At 35.2% G+C, this 15,623-nt stretch overlaps 1 protein-coding gene across 9 annotated transcripts in view; it reads left to right on the plus strand.

Annotated features, from left to right (window-relative positions):
- Window positions 1-15,623, plus strand: part of Ubr3 (ubiquitin protein ligase E3 component n-recognin 3) — a 228,214-nt gene that overhangs the window by 66,825 nt on the left and 145,766 nt on the right. The gene's annotated exons all lie outside the window — the stretch shown is intronic.

The raw sequence follows: 15,623 nt of genomic DNA on the forward strand, positions 1-15,623 counted from the left end.
ATTTCATAGTGGAAATATTTTAAAACCCCTTGGTTCTAGTCTTGGTTTTGCCTCTTTCTACTTGTGTCATTTGGTCAACCCATTTAAAACTATTTGAACTTCTCAGTTTTCTTATCCTTTCAAAACAAAACAAAAGCAAATGGGACAGAAAAGCCTGTTCTTCCTTATAGGTAATTATGAAGCTCTTTTTATCTATCTTTTAAATGTGTGTTTTCCTTCAAGAAGATTTATATTTTTCTCCCAGGAGTTCAGCTACTTTCTAAATACAAAAGTCTCACAACTTTGCAACAGTCTAATTAGATTCAAATTTCTAACAGGTTAGGTTATTCGTGTAGTTTTCCTAATAGGTACGTGTATTTTCTCAGATCCCAATTAAATTTTTTTTTTTTTTGGTGTTAGTAGGCATTGAATCCTGTGCCACATGCAAGCTAAACAGGTGCTTTATCACTGAGCTATATCAGTCGCGGTCCCCACCCCCATTAACTTTTTAAAACCATTTTTTCCATACTGTAGTTCCTTTTGTGTCCTTCATGTCCTTTGATGGAGTTGTTTAGTCTAGAAACCTCCCCTTGCTGTACTAGCTGTGTTCAACTTGTAGTCACATACCATGAATTCATTCTTTCCTTTCAGATGTATCTCCCTCTGCTTCTTTTTTGTTTTTATATTTTAAAAATTTAGGTTATTAAGATAATTTCTTACCTTGTTTCCTGCCTCTAGAGTCTTCCTACTGTTATTCACCCCAATATTAAAGTTATTTTTCTAAGCCCTGCATATCTCTCATTTGCTTAAAAGTCTTTCAGGTTCTCATTTGCCTAGAGGGTAATGTCCTAAAGAGTCATTTAAGATCTTCCATAATTTACCCTCAGTTTACCTTTTTTTTAAACATTTATTTTTAAGTCGTAGGTGGACACAATACCTTTTTTATTTTATTTTTATGTGGTGCTGAGGATCGAATCCAGTGCCTCACACATACTAGGCGAGTGCTCTACCCCTGAGCCATAACCCCAGCCCTCAATTTATCTTTATAATTAATCTTATATCACCTCCTATTTTTTTTTGGTTGATTACTATTCTATTATGCAATGTCCTTTCTTGATTCCTGTGCTTTTGATCAAGCTAGTCCCCCTTTATGGCAATATGTTCGCTTATTTTTTTTCCTTTGCCTAGTGCTTTTCTTGCATTAGAATTGTCTGGGAAGCTTAAAAAAATACACATGCCTAAGACCCATTATTTGAGATTTTGATGTGTTTCATATGCAGTGGGACCTGATAGTGATTCTAGCCAGAATGAAGTACCACTAGAGCTAGCTCTTCAGAAATTCTACTCATAAGACCCAGCTGATAGGTAATCTGCTCATTAGTCAGAGTTGTATTCTATTCACAGTGTTTTCATAGTACCTCATTTAATCTCCACTGTAGCATTTATAAAACAATGTGAATTTGGTTTGTTCATTCTAAAAAATATTTATTGAATGTGATTCTATATTAGATACTTCTAGATGCTTAAATTTTTGGTGTTAATAGACATGGATCTTGTTTTTGTGAAGCAGTTTTACGGGGAGGTAGACCTTAAGTAAAAAACACAGCTTTACTTTTTTTTTTTTTAAGTTGTAGATGGACACAATACCTTTATTTTATTTGTTTATTTTTATGTGGTGCCAGGGAATGAACCCAGTGCTTCACGCTTGCTATGCAAGCTTACTCTACCACTAAGCCCCAACCCCAGCCCACTGCTTTACTTTTATATGTACTTCTATAGGAAAATAACAGGTTGCTATGAGATAGAGAAATGGGTTAGGTCTGAGAGTTAGACAAAGCCTTTCTGAGGAAAGAAAATGGCAGATCCAGCTTTGTGAAAATAAGTGAGGGTAGTGGTGGTAGTGGGGAAGGTAGAATAGAATAGCCTACCTCTAGTAGGAAAACGATTGATTCATATAAGGAGCTATATAATCTGGAACTACAGAATAGATAAAACAGTGATGGATAGGCAAGGACCAGGTTATTATTTTGGTCCTTGTAGATCATGTTGAAGAGTCTTTGATTTGGGGCTGGGGTTGTGTCTCAGTGGTAGAGTGCTTACCTAGCACATGTGAGGCACTGGGTTCGATCCTCAGTACCACATAAAAATGAAATAAGAGTCTTTGATTTAATTTTAAAGGGAAGCCTGTGATTTTTTTTTTGGTGCTGGGATTGAATCCAGGGTCTTAAGCAGGCTGGATAAGTGCTCTACCACTGACCCACACCCTAGCCTATGAAGATTTCTTTCTTTCTTTTTTGTTTTTTAATATGGGGATCAAAAGGGTCACTTTACCATTAAGTTACATCCCTAGCCCTTTTTATTTAATTTTTTTTTTAGTTGTAGATGGACACAACTTATTTATTTATTTATTTTTTAATGTGCTGCTGAGAATTGAATCCAGTGCATCACACATGGGAAGCAATTGCTTATCCACTGAGCTACAACCCCAGCCCCTTTATTTTTTATTTTACGGGAGGGTCTTGCTAAGTTGCTGAGGCTGGTCTCAAACTTGTGATCCTCCTGCCTCAGCCTCCTGTTACTGGGATTATAGACATGCATCACCCTTCCCTGGCGCCTGTGAAGATTTTTAAGTAGGGGTTCACTGTGATCAAATTTATACTTAAAAAGTCATTCTGATTGCTGGTGAAGGTGGGGTTGGGAGAAAAAAGCAGTGGGAAGCAGGAACATTAGGAGTAACTGACCAATTAAGATAAATCCATCTCATTTATATGTGTAATCTAAGTAAGACTTAACAAAAGTGGAGAGTAAAATGGTGGTTACCAGAGGCTGGATGTAAGGGAGTGGGGAATGTGGGGATTTTTACCAAAGGGTACGAAGATTCAACTAGACCAGAGGAATAAATTTTTGAGATCTTTTGCGTAGCATGGGACCATAGTTAGTAATTATGTGTGTTTCAGATTTCCTAAACAAATAGATTTTTATATGTTTTCAGTACAAAAATGTTAAGTGTCTGAGATGTTAGATATGTTAATTAGGCTGATGTAATATTTCTATAGTGTACACATATATCCAAATATCACATTGTAGCTCCCCAAATATATATATAATTATTATTTATTTAAAAGATGCCTGGTGGGCTGGGGATGTGGCTCAAGCGGTAGCGCGCTCGCCTGGCATGCGTGCGGCCCGGGTTCGATCCTCAGCGCCACATACAAACAAAGATGTTGTGTCCGCCAATAACTAAAAATAAATATTAAAAAAAAATTCTCTCTCTTTCTCCCCCTCTCTCACTCTCTCTTTAAAAAAAAATTAAATTAAAAAAATGCCTGGTAATAGTCTAAACATGAGATGTTAAACATAAACTTGAATATAAACATTGAGATTTGATTTCTTTTGAAAAGTTATAATTTGGAGGTAGGATCAATAAACTTGGTGTGATGGGTTGTATGTTATTGTTGAGGAAGAGAAACTTTTGGGTAACTATGTGTGGGGTAATGTTTGTAGAAGTAGAAGAGACCGTTAGAAAAGAAAGTTTAGAGAGGTTCAAATTAATTTTAGATATGTTAAGTTTGAGAAGCCTGTGAAACATTCAAGTGGAAATTATGAAGTGACAATTGTAAGTCTCATGCTCGAAAGAGAAGTCTGGACTGTTTATAAATTCTAGATTCATTGATATATAGATGATATTTATCACTAGGGAATGGGATGAGATCAAGTAGGGAAAGAAGAGACATGAACTCTAAAGAAAAAATGACATTTAAATATCAGAGAGAGCTGGGAGCAGTGTGCTGGCCTCTGAGTTCAAAGCCAGCCTCAGCAAAAGAGTGGCATTAAAGCAACTCAGTGTGATCCTGTCTCTAAATAAAACACAAAAATAGGGCTGGGGGTGTGGCTCAGTGGATGAGTGCCCTTGAGTTCAATCCCCAGTACCCCCAAACAAACATACAAACAAATATTTATGGGAGAGGGATAGAAGAAAAACCAGAAGAATGCAGTGTCCTGCATACCAATGGAAGACGATGATTCAGGAAGGTGGTTTGACGTGATACTGATATGAAAAGATCACTATTTTAGGAAGATTATTCTGACAACTGTGTTTAGGACAAATTTGGATTGTGAAACTGGGATAATTTCTGATAATGAAAAACCATTATTTCCATGCAGTAGTTAATATTTCAGCTCTGAAGGCCCAGATTGTAATGTGCTATGGTTCCCTTAACCTAAGAAGTTAAGAGGGCAGTGAGAAAACAGACTTATATTGTCCTGACAATATCTCAGAAAGTAATTTCTTTGTGAAAGGAGCATCTAGATCCTAAAACAAACTTTCTCTTGAGCAGCACCCACACTATACCAGGCATTGTACTTGACACTTTACATATATTCTCTTCTAATCTTTACAGTATTTCATATGAAGTATGTACCATCATGCCTTTCTTTCAGAGGTAAGACAACTTGTCAAATTCACATAGCTATAAGAGAAAGTTGAATTTGAAATCTGTCTGATTTCATTAACCACTTTGCTGTACTTATTTTGTAAGCAAGAATTTCCAGAGCTTTTTAGCAATAGTGCTGACAAGTTTTAGAAATGAAAACTAGAAGGTTATTTAAAGTTTAAAAGGTATTTCTCTGTTCATATTCTCCCCTGTAAAATATAAAACTAAAGGAATAAGCAACATAAAAGGAAATTTCATGTGATTAAATTATGTCTGTGCGATTGCCCTGAATACTATTTGAGTCTTAAAAACATTTAAGTTCTAGTTAAAAAAGTAATAGTACCCAGGTATTTCAGTTGGTGGAGCATCACTTTTAATAACAGCCTAATAAAAGCGTATTGACTAAAGCATGACACAGTTTTAGAATTTTATTAATTTTATTTTCTGATGGGAACAAATAAGTTGGAAAATCTCCATCTAGTGGCAACTTTCAGTTACTGCAAACTTTATAGACATCAAATACTGTCTTGACTTCTTGGAGCAGTTAACTACTTGGTATCTCATAGTGTTAAGATGTAACAGAATATTTAAAAATATTTTATTAGAGCATTATAATTATACATAGTATTTGGGTTCATTTTGACAAAATCATATGTGTGCAAGGAATTTGATTTCAACTTCCATCTCCCTTCCCATTTTCTCCCCTCCTCACTTCCTTTAGTCTGCCTTTCCACTCTACTGATTTCCTTTTACTTCTTTCTTTATTTATTTTTAATTGGTACTTTCTACATATACCTAAAGTGAAATTCACTTTGGTACAAATAATATGATTTTGTTAAATTCATTCCTTATTTCTTCCCCATTCCCTTTTTCCCTCTTGTTCTCCTCCTACTCCACTGAACTCCCATATGTTTTTATGATATCTGATTCCCTCCCCAGTTACTTTTTTCCCATTGTTTTGCTTTAACTTCCACATGAGAGAAAATATTTTGATTTTCTGAGTCTGACTTATGGCACTTAACATATTTTCTCCATTTCTAGCCATTTATTGGCAATGCCATCATTTCATTTTTCTTATGGCTGAGAAAAAAAAAAACACTGTTGTGGGTTGGGGTTATAGCTGAGTTGGTAGAGCGTTTGCCTTGCATGTGTGGGTTCAATCCTCAGCACCACATGAAAACATAAATAAAATAAAGGTATTATGTCTGCCTACAACTAAAAAAATATAAAAAACACTATTATGTATGTATACCACATTTTCTTGATCCATTCATCTATGATGGGCATCTGAGTTGATCCATAATTTGGCTATTGTGAATTGTGCTGCTATAAACATGGAAGTGGCTATATTGCTATATTATGCTGATTTTAGTTCTTTTGGATAAATACTGAGGAGTGGGATAGCTGGGTCATATGGTGGTTCTGTTCTAGTTTTTTTTTTTTTTTTTTAAAGAAATCTCCATATTGCTTTCTAGATTATACTAGTCTGAAGTCCCACCAACAATGTGCAAGTGTACCTTTCCCTCCCACATCCTCATGAGCATTATTGATATTCCTGCTCTTGATAATTGCCATTCTGATGGAGTGAAATGTTTTTTTTTTTGTTTGTTTTTTTTTTTTAGTTTTAGATGGACACAATGCCTTTATTTTATTTGATTATTTCTATGTGGTGCTGAGGATTGAACCCAGTGCCTCACACATGCTGGGCACTCTACCACTGAGCTACAACACTAGTCCCTTAGTCTAGTTTTGATTTGCATTTACTAGAGATGTTGGGCATTTTTTCATGTATTTGTCTGTCAGTTGTGTTTCTTCTTTTGAAAAATTTCTGTATAGTTCTTTTGCTCATTTATTGATTGGGTTATATTTTTTTTTTGGTATTGAGTTTTTTTAGTTTTTAACATTCTAGATATATACTCTGGACACACACACACACACACACACACACACACACACACTTGTCAGAGGAGTACTGGCAAAGATTTTTTTTTTTTCTTCCATTCTGTAGGCCTTCTTTTTGCTGTGCAGAAGATTCTTAATTTGATGGCATCCCACTTAACTTTTGGTTTTATTGCTTAAGCTGTAAGGGTATTGTTGAGAAAGTTGGTACCTGTCCACCTGTATAATGGAGTTTTCTTTTAGCAGTCACAAGGTTTTCTGGAATAATTCCTAAGTCTTTGAGCCATTTGATTTGACTTTTGTGCAAGCTGAAAGATAGGTGTTTGATGTTATTCTTCTACATATGGATATCCGGTTTTCCCAGCACGATTTGTTAAAAAGGCTACCTTTTCTCCAGTGTATTTATGGAACCTTTGTTAAGTATCAGATAGCTGTAAGTATGTGGGTTTGTCTCTGTATCTCCTATTCTATTCTGTTGGTCTTCACGTCTGTTTTGATGCTAATATCATGCTATTTTTGTGATTGTAGCTCTGTAGTATAATTTGAGATCAGGTATTGTGATGCCTCCTACATTGTTTTTCTTGTTCAGAATTGCTTTGACTATTCTGGGTCTGTATTCTTCAGAATGAATTTTAGATTTTTTTCTAGTTTTGTGAAGAATGTCATTAGTATTTTGGTGGTGATTGCATTGAATGTGTATATTTGTATATATATAATGTATATACTATATGTATATAATATATGTATATATTATTGTATATATATTATATATATGTGTGCTTTTGGTAGTGTAACCATTTTGACATATTAATTTTGCCTACCCAAGACTCTTCCATCTTCTGAGGTCTTCTTCAATTTCTTTCTTCAGTGTTCTATAGGTTTTGTTGTAGAGGTTCTTCACATTTAAAAAAAAATTTTTTTTTAGTTGTATTTGGACACAATACCTTTATTTTACTTATTTATTTTTATGTGGTGCCGAGGATTGAACCAAGCACCTTTCATATGCTAGGCGAATGTTCTACCACTGAGCCACAACCCCAGCTCCTCTTTCACATTTTTTGTTAGATTAATTCCCAGGTATTTTATTCTTTTTCAGGTTATTTTGAAATAAATGGTTTTCTAATTTCTTTCTCAGCTGAATTGCTGTTGGAGTATAAAAAAAAGCTACTGATTTATGAGGGCTAATGTTGTATCCTGCTACTTTGCTAAATTCATTTGTCAGCACTAGAAGTCTTCTGGTGGAATTTTTTTTGGGTGTTCTAGATATTGGATCATGTCATCAGCAGACAGAGATAGTTTGAGCTCTTTGTTTTCTATTTGTATTCCTTTAATTTCCTTCTCTTGCCTGATTGCTCTGGCTAGAGTTTCAAGAACTATAATGAATAGAAATGGTGAGAGTGGACATCCTTGTCTTGTTCCTGTTTTTAGAAGAATAGCTTTCAGTTTTCTCTGTTCAGTGTGATGTTGACTTTAGGTTTGTCATATATAACCTTTATAATGTTAAGGTAATTTCCTTTTATCCCTAGTTTCTCCAGTGGTTTTAACATGAATCATTACTGCCTGTTATCAAAGGCCTTTTCTGTATCTATTGAAATGATCATATTCTTATTCTCATTTCTATTTAAGTGGTGAATTACATTTGTTCATTTGCATATGTTGAACCCATCTTGCATACTTGGGATGAAGCCCATTTGATCGTGGTGTATTATCTTCTTAATGTGTTTTTGAATGCAGTTTGCTAATGTTTTATTAAGAAATTTGCTTCTGTATTCATCAGGGATACTGGTCTGTAGTTTTCTTTCCTAGATGTTTCTTTGTCTGATTTTAATATCAGAGTTATACTGGCTTCATAGAATGTGTTTGGGAGTTGTTCTACCTTTCTTTTTCATGGAATAATTTGAGAAAGACTAGTGTTAGTTCTTCTTTAAAGGTATGGTAGAACTCCGTTGAGAATCCAGCTGGTTCTGAGCTTTTCTTTATTGGTAGGCTTTTAAGTGCTGTTTGTTTCATTACTTGATATTGGCCTGTTTAGGGCTTTTTTTTTTTTTTTTTGTAGTTGTGGACGGACAGCATGCCTTTATTTATTTATTTTTATGTGGTGTTAAGGATCGAACCCAGTGCCTTACATGCTAGACAAGCGCTCTGCTGCTGAGCTATTACCCCAGCTACTGTTTAGGTTTTCTCTATTTTCCTGGTGCAATTTGGGCAGGTCATGTGTTAGAAATTTGTCAGTGTCTTCTAGATTTTGCAGTTTATTGGAGTATAAATTTTTAAAATAGTTTCTAATGATCATCTGGTTTTCAGGAATGTTTGTGGTAATATCTCATTTTTTTATCTCTAATTTTGTTGATTTCGGTCTTCTCTCTTTTGGTTAGTTTGGCTAAGGGTTTATCAATCTTATTTATCTTTTTGAAGAACCAACTCTTGGTTCTATTGATACTGTGTATTGTTTGTTCATTCTCAATTTCATTAATTTTGGCTCTGATCTTTATTATTTTCTGTCTCCTACTGATACTTTGGAGTAGTTTTTTTTTTTTTTGTATACCAGGGATAGAACTGAAGGGTACTTAACTTCTGAGCCACATTCCCAACCCTTTTAAAATTTTTTAAATTTTGAGACAGGGTCTTGCTAAGCTTTGTAAGGCCTTGCTAACTTGCTGAGACTGAGGCTTGCTTTGAACTTGTGATCCTCCTGCCTCAGCCTCCCAAGCCAATGGGATTACAGGCATGTGCCAACATGCCTGGCTTTTTCTTCTTTTTCTCAGGTCTTGAGGTGGAGCATAAGCTTATTTATTTGGAATCTCTCATTCTCTCTTTATTTACTGTAGGCACTCAATTTTGCAATGAATTTTCCTCTATTATTAGTATTAAAGTATTGCTTTAATACTATCCCAGAGATTTTGATATGTTATTCCTTTATTTTCATTTGTTGTTTCTGTGATTTTTTTGATTATATTTCTCATTCCTTCTTTGATCCATTCTTTATTTAAAAGAGTAATGTTTAATCTCCATCTTTTTATGTGATTTCTATTATCTTTCTTGTTGTGGATTTTTCATTTCATTCCATTACGGTCTACTAGGATGCATGGAATTATACTGATTTTTTTGAGGGTGGTGTATTTTCTAAGACCTATAACCTAGAATATGGTCTATTTTGTGAAACAGTCTATGAGCTGCTGAGAAGAAGGGGAAATTAAACTATTTTGGGATGAAATATTCTATAGGAGTCTATTAGGTATTTTGATTTATAGTATTTTTTATGTTGCATATATTTTTATTGATTTTATGCTTTGATGACCTGTCTTCTGGTGATAAGGGTGTGTTGAAATCACCCATTATTATTTTTTGGGTCTATCAAGGATTTAAAGTCAAGGAGTATTTTTTTTTTTTTTTTAAATAATGCAACTGGATGAATTGATATTTGAGGTACATGTAAGGTCAGACAGTGGTGACCAAAAGGAGGCAGATTTAAAATGGCTGCTGAATGAGGCTTTATTGAGATTTCGCTCCCAGGCAAGACCCTTAGACCAAAAGGGTGGGTCTGAGGAGAAGCACACTGGGGCTCTACTGGACTGGAATTTTTATTGGGCTTAGAGCAGGAAAGGAGGGCTTGGGACAGGAAAAGGGGTTTTTAGAGTCCCATGTCCTACTGGAGTTGTTGGTGGTGGGGGGCTGGCTAAGATCCAGGATTGGTCAGGAGACCCCGCTGATTGACAGGTGGTTTTGTCAGCATCTGATTGGTGTTTCTGTGTCTCCCGGATTGCTTGGTGCTTTGTTCCTCAGCCATCTCCATCAACCTGACCAGTATATATATATATATATATGCTACTGTTTTATTTTCTTGTTAGATTGTTCCCTTTACCAGGATGTAATAGCCTTCTTTGTCACTTCTGATTAGTTTTTATTTGGAATTCAGCTTTGTCAGATATGAGAGTAACTATTCTAGCTTGTTTATGGACTCCATTTGTGTAGAATATTTTTTCCATCCTTTGGCCTTCAGCTGTGAATATCTTTGCCTATGAGATGAACACCTCTTGCAAATAGCGTATAGTTGAATCTTGTTTTTTGTTCCATTCTGCTAATCTATGTCTTTTAATTGGGAAGTTGAGACCATTTATATTCAGTGTTATTATGGATATGTGTTGTGATTTGCTGCCGTTTTGATTATTTTATTTTGTTTTGATTTTTGTTTAGAAGATTAGTCTTCTCTTGATTTTTATCTATTTGGGAATATTGAGATTTTTTTTTTTTTCTTTCCAGGCTCTCCTTGATTTTAGTGTCTGAGTTCAGAATCAGAAGTTAGCCTTGTTGGTTTGCCTCTAAATATTTCTCTCTGGCAGCTTTTAATATTCTTTCCTTATTTTCTATGCTGGACGTTTTGATTATGATGTCTTGGAGATTTCTTTTCTGATCAGGTCTATTTGGAGTTTTATATGTTTCCTGTATGTGAATGTCATTTCTGATATGGGGAAAATTTTTTTGTTATTATCTCATTGAAAATGTTCTTAATGACTTTAGCCTGCATCTCCATGTTCTCTTCTATCCCAGTGATTCTCAGGTTTGGTCTCTTGATGTTGTGCCAGAATTCTTGTATATTCTGGTCATGTTCTATCATTTTTTTCTTTTGTGGTATTTTGTCTACTCAATCATGTATTCTGTCTACAAGGCCTGAGGATCTATCTCAAGGTCTGAAGTTTTGTTTACATAATCTAATGTGTTAGTGATACTTTCAAGTGAATTTAAAAAAAAATTTTTTAAACATGTTGATGGACCTTTATTTTATTCATTTATTTATATGCAGTGCTGAGAATTGAACCCAGTGCCTCACACATGCTAGGCAAGTGCTCTACCACTGAGCCACAACCCCAGCACTCAAGTGAATTTTTAATTTAAGTCATTGTGTCTTTCATTTTCAGGAGTTCTGATTGACTTATTTTATATATATAAATTATTTATTTATTTTGGGTACCAGGCATTGAACTCAGAGGCACTTGATCACTGAGCCACATCCCCAGCCTTATTTTGTATTTTATTTAGAGACAGCATCTCTTATTGAGTTGCTTAGCAACTCCTCGCCTTTCCTTTGCTGAGGCTGGCTTTTAATTCTCTTGATTGCCCTGTCTCAGACTCTCGAGCTGTTGGGATTACAGGTGTGCTTCACCCCTTCCGGCTTTCAGTATTTCTATTTCTTTAATGAAATGGCTTAGATCTTCTTTTACTTCATGGAATATTGTAATAATCAGTAATTTTTCCCCCTTCATTCAACATTTTAATAATCATTTTTTAAAAAAATAATCTTTCTCTGGAATTTCATCCATTTCCATATCTGTAGGATTCTTTGTTGGGGGATTATTAATTTTGTGCGGAGATTTGTTTTCCTGTTTCCTTATGTTGGGTATTAATTCAGGTGAATTCTCCATCCTCTTTTATATATGTGTCCTTATATGTGTAATAGTTCTTTTTTTATTCTAGGATTTCTCTCTGTTTTTGGTATATGAGTAGATGTTGACAGTTGGGGGAACCAGAAGTTCCCCTCTGATTGTTCCTTCTTGGAGCTTGGTTTTTGGTTTGGGGTATTTATCTCCCCAACTCTATGAGTTGAAGTAATGTTTAGTCTCAAGGGAGGCTAGATCATGTGTGGGGTAAGTTTGTCTGTTGTTTGGATTATGAGCATTTCTCAGTAGCAGGATCTCTATAATCTTGAAGTGTCACAATCACTTTCCATCCCCTTTTAGAAGGAGGGTTAATCCAGGAATAATACTAAAGTTGGTAATAGATGTCCTTTTTTTTTTTTTTTTTTTGGTACTTGGGAGTGAACCCAGGGAAGCTTAACTACTGAACTACATCCCTAGCCCTTTTTATTTTTTGAGACAGGATCTCAATAAGTTACATAGAGCCTCTCCTCTTCAAGTTGCTGAGACTGGCTTTGAACTTGGGATTTTTCTGCCTTAGCCTCCTGAGATGCTGGGATTATAGCCATGTGCTAGTGCACCTGGCCAGACATAGAATTTTTATTTATTTATTTATTTATTTAAGTTTTCAGCAGATACAACATCTTTGTTTGTATGTGGTGCTGAGGATCGAACCCGGGCCGCACGCATGCCAGGCGAGCGCGCTACCGCTTGAGCCACATCCCCAGCCCCCAGACATAGAGTTTTAAGATAGATGTCTGATATTTACTTTGACATCTGTAATCTTAATTGTCTCCTATATAGGAAAGGTGAGGTCAGCATTTAACATCAGTGACAGCAACACACAACTATGAACTAGATCAGGTATTTAACATCAGGTATCTAATATGTTGTCTACTGTATTAATAATTACATCAACATAAATAGGGTATGATTTACATAAACCATGTAATTGTATTAGTGCGATCTCAGTTTCTTAAGAAAAGGAAAACAGGTGGAAAGGTGAGAAAAAGTTTGAAATATTAAAAAAAATGCTATCAGAGGAAAAGGAGGTAGTTAGCAGATGTTGGCTCACTGAGAAACAGTTTTCCCGCTTTGTAAGTCAAATGCTGATGAGCTGCTGGAAAGTACATCCTTCCTCTAATGTGCTATCCTCTCTCTTCACAGAATATTTTTTATGGATCATTTCATTTGCATCTTTATAATAGTGCTGGGAGGCAAGTAGTAGTATGCCCATTTTTACTTTTGGAGAAACTGAGAATCATAAAATGTACATTTGCTAAAGGTCATAAAACTATTAAGTATAAGCCACCATTTTTTTTCCCCAGGATTGGTATGGTGGTAATGGGAAGTTGGGAGACATACTCTGAATGTAAAAATATACTATAGAAATGGAATTAACTGGTCATCTTAAAATACTCTTGGTACCTACTTGTCCAGTTGTTCTCCAAGTGGGTTGTACCAGTTCATACTTGTGCTAAGAGTGTAGAATGGAACACTGTTAACTCAAATCCTTGACATAATGGGAGAATATTTGGTGTTTTCTTCTTTCTTTTTTTTTAATCCATGAATTATTTGGCACTTTAATTTGGTTAAGACAGATTATTTATGGTAACTTATAAGTACAATTAAATTTTTTAAATTGAGAGTTGGGGAATAGAATGTATAAAATAATATTTCTATGAAGATGAATCTCATACAGAATAAACTGAAACAGAGTGAGACTGTCAGCCTTGTAACCAGATAAGTGATGCTTGGTCTGGTTGGATACAGTAACAATAGTTGAGAACCTATATGATAATATTATGGAAGAATCAACAGGACATGGGACCAAGGGAGTAAACGAGAAGTAAAAAATGAACTTGAGGCCAGTACAGTGGTGCATGCCTATAATCCCAGCTGCTTATTGGGAGGATGAGACAGGATGATTGAGAGTTCAAAGCCAGCCTCAGCAACCTCAAGGCACTAAGCAACTCAGTGAGACCCTGTCTTTAAATAAAATACAAAGTAGGGCTGGGGGTATGGCTCAGTAGTTGAGTGCCCCTGAGTTCAATCCCTGGTACCAAAAAAAAAAAAAAAAAAAAAAAAAGGTGAGACTCAGTTTTTCTGTGTGTGTGTGTGTGTGAATAATTTACTTACATAGCCTATGAATTTAATGTGTTTGACACTACAGTTTTATTTTATTCATTGATGCCCCCCAAATACTTCAAAACAATTTTTAAAATTAGGATATAATTCATAAAAAAATGCCATTTTAACCACTTTAAGCTATACAATTCAGTGGTTTCTAGTGTATTCCCAAAAGTGTGCAACCATTACCACTATTTTCATCATTTATATCACCCCCAAAAGAAACTTCATACTTCCCAATTCCAACTTCCTCTCATCCCCTGGAAACCATTTATCTACTTCTGTCTCTATGAATCTGCCTAATCAGGACATTTCATGGGTGGCCTCTTGTGTCTGGGTATTACTTAGTGTAATTTTTTTTAAATCTTTTTTTTTATTGATTTGTTAAAAAATAAATGACAGCGGAATGCATTACAATTCTTATTACACATATACAGCACAATTTTTCATATCTTTGGTTGTATATAAAGTATGTTGACACCAATTCGTGTCTTCATACATGTACTTTAGATAATGATGTCCATCACATTCCACCATCCTTGCTAACTTACTCTTCCCCTCCCCTTCCCTCCCACCCCTCTGCCCTATCTAGAGTTCCTCTATTCCTCCCGTGCTCCCCCTCCCTACCCAACTATGAATCAGTCTCCTTATATCAGAGAAAACATTTGGCATTTTTTTTGGGGGGATTGGCTGACTTCACTTAGCATTATCTTCTCCAACGCCATCCATTTACCTGAAAATGCTATGATTTTATTCTCTCTTATTGCTGAGTAAAATTTTATTGTGTATATATGCCACATTTTTTTATCCATTCATGTACTGAAGTGCATCTGTGTTGGTTCCACAGTTTAGCTATTGTGAATTGTGCTGCTATAAACATTGATGTGTCTCTGTAGTACACTGATTTTAAGTCCTTTGGGTATAGACCGGGGAGAGGGATAGCTGGGTCAAATGGTGGTTCCATTCCCAGATTTCCAAGGAATCTCCATACTGCTTTCCATATTGGCTGCACTAATTTGCAGTTCCACCAGCAGTGTATGAGTACCTTTTTCCCCACATCCTCGCCAACACTTATTGTTGTTTGTCTTCATAATAGCTGCCATTCTGACTGGAGTGAGATGATATCTTAGAGTAGTTTTGATTTGCATTTCTCTAATTGCTAGAGGTGATGAACATTTTTTTTCATATGTTTGTTGATTGATTGTATATCCTCTTCTGAGAAGTGTCTGTTCAGTTCCTTGGCCCATTTACTTAGTGTAATGTTTTGAAGGTTCAACTATATTGCAGCATTATCAACAATCCATTCCTTTTTATGGCTGAATAGTAGTCCATTATATGGATATTCCAGATTTTATTTGTCTATCAGTTGATAGACATTTGGATTTATTTTGCATTTTTGACTACTATGAATATAGCATCTGTGAGCATTTGCATATAATTTTTATGTGAATATGTTTCCAGTTCTCTTAAGTATAGTATGTACCAGTGGAATGCTTATTTATATGGCAACTCTTATATTTAACTTGCTGAAGAATTGCCAAAGTATTTTTTTTAGCAGATGCACCATTTTATATTCTCATCAACAATGTATGAGTTTTCTAATTTCTCTACATTCTTGTTAACACATAGTTTTTATTTTACATTTTAAAAATTATGGTCATCCTAATGGGTATGAAGTGGGGTGTGTGTGTGTGTGTGTGTGTGTATGTATTTGATACCAGGGATTGAACTCAGGGGCACTTGACTACTGAGCCACATCCTCAATCCTATT

This window comes from Marmota monax, unplaced genomic scaffold (assembly GCF_021218885.2).
Source record: "Marmota monax isolate L192 unplaced genomic scaffold, Marmota_monax_Labrador192_F-V1.1 WCK01_AAM20220418_F8-fsc00007, whole genome shotgun sequence".
NCBI lineage: Eukaryota > Metazoa > Chordata > Mammalia > Rodentia > Sciuridae > Marmota > Marmota monax.